The sequence below is a fragment of the Rhagoletis zephyria genome, unplaced genomic scaffold, assembly GCF_001687245.7.
Source record: "Rhagoletis zephyria isolate East Lansing unplaced genomic scaffold, Rhagoletis_zephyria_1.1 Rzeph_scaffold_00035, whole genome shotgun sequence".
Lineage (NCBI taxonomy): Eukaryota > Metazoa > Arthropoda > Insecta > Diptera > Tephritidae > Rhagoletis > Rhagoletis zephyria.
In genome coordinates, this window is record NW_016157119.1 from 624,151 (window position 1) to 626,525 (window position 2,375).

Genomic DNA, 2,375 nt, shown 5'->3' on the forward strand with positions numbered 1-2,375 from the left:
TCGTGTGCCGAAGAAAGCCTTCAAAAGAGAAGTCATGTAACTAAGAGAACTTTGTAAGAGCGCGAGTATAAGAAATTCAGTCACTACTAGAGCGAAAGACATGGTTAAGGCTTAGTTTTTCAAAAAGTAGTCGGATTTGAGCTTTTAAAGTTTTCGATATTTGTTATCTATTCTCATACATATCAATTTCAGAAGCATTTCCAATTTCGGTTGTTTTCTTAAGCCATACCGAAGGGCTTATAAACAGATCTACGATTGCTTGTAGGACTAACCTCGAGAATCAGGCAGGTCGTCCAAAATTGACTACCAAAATAGTCATACATACAGAACTCGGTAGGGAGCCGCGTGGAACAGCGGAACCGACTGATGGCTGCATCTGAAAGCCGTTGGTTAGTACAACGGACAAGACAACCGTTTGGTAGCATGAGGTTCGCTATGTACTATTCTGAACCCCTCAAGTAAAAGCAACGTATTTTGATGAGCGATTGAAGGACTATGGATTGAGGGTGAACACCGGATCCGTAATGTTGCAGATGTATCTATCCAGCTGGTTGATGTCTCCGTTAGAGAAAATACAGAAATCCTAGCCATTCAAGAACCATAGATGGCTGAAGGTAGAAGACCGCGCTACCTTGCGAAGTCTTCTACAGCTGTTATGTAAAGAAGTGCACATTTGGTGTTCGATTTGTGGTGAGAATGAACTCCCTGGTTGGCCCATTTAATGTCAGGGTGAGTATTCGATAAGGGACACATACTGATCGACTTCGACCGCTGCACAGCGCAACCCTCCAGCATACAAGAAATCATTAGGTTACATGTTTGTTACCTGATCGAAAAACGAGGATAATAATCGACGGTGTTTCGAAAGACGGCAGGCACATTTAAGGAGGCCCTATACCCGATAAGCGAGAGAGAGGTTTGAACAAACCCATATATGCGATCATTGGAACCACATCTTCCGTTCTCTGCGTACCACTGCCGGAGAGTTACTTGGATTTCAACGAGCACGAAAGAACAACCGGTCATGCGAGTTACATATCTGGGATCAATATTAAGATTTTAAAAGGGAAGCGAGACTTACTTTTCATTAAAGAGAGACCGAAATACGTGAGCGCGAACAGCTTCTGATGCTGACTGACCGAAGAAACACCCGAAGTTCGTTGGTGGTAGGGAAGTAGATACAAGTATCTTTGCAATGCCCCAGGCTAGTGACTTTGTTGAGGATACTGTACAATATTGAGTTCCTTAAGGCTGACTGCTGTCTTAACACCACCATTAACGAGTCGTTACTGATGGTTTCAAAACTGGCAGTGGATCACGATCTGGAGGTGCTAAAATTTACGTGAATGTAGTGACAGGTAAGCCGCATACAACGCATTGGTCAGACTTCTAACTACTTTCAGATTGGCCTCGACTAAATTAGGATGGGAAACATAACGAAGTTGCCTTACTATGGTTTCCAAATCACATGAGAAGAAGAAGTTGAGAGAAGGCTTAGGTATTCATCGGTCTGCAACCAATTATAGTACTCCTACCGTCGGCCACCATCAGAAGCTGGGTGAATATTTCGCTCAGCAATGATTTAAGTTACCCTCAATCTCGGAGGGTTGCGCCTCACAAATGCGCCAACTATCGCGGGCTAAGCATCTTAAATGTTGCATATAAGGTCTTATCTAGAGTACTTTGTAAAAGACTAAAGCCAATTGCCCACAAACTGATTAGCCCTCATCACCAGCGAGGCCTTAGATCTGGTTAATCCACCATAAACCAGATATTCATAGTACAACAAATTTCTTTACCACGGGAGGAGGATCTGCGTAAGGAGGATCAAAACTCCTCGATTTCAAACCAGGCCAACACCTATTGTCTGAATTTAGTATTCCCGGGAAACTAATATGGACGTGCGAGATGACGTTGAGCAATACCACCAGCTCCGTTAGAATTGGAAAGGATCTATTCGAGCTAAATATTCGATACTACACGAGGTTTCAGTCAATGCGACTGCCTATCGGGAGACTTCTTTAATCTGAAACAGAAGCATAAACAAAGACAATATCCAATGAGGCGGCCCTTGGAGTGTTCTTCTCTGCAAAGGAAAGCCAGGATAGAGAAGAACTTGCCTTTACTTGGAACTTGCATTTGCCCTTGGTTGGCATAAAAGAGGAACGGTTGGCGTTCTTTATTAGACTCGACCAAAATTGCTTAGGCGGTTACAACACTAAAAAAAAAGAAGAAGAAGAAGTTATTGTATATAAAGAGTGAGCACAGTTGAGCACGCTATTTTATAACAGACATTAATAAAGACAACCGAACAGCGCGATACAGAACAAGATCACCACTCAAACTTGAAAAAGGTTTTGATTTACAACCATATC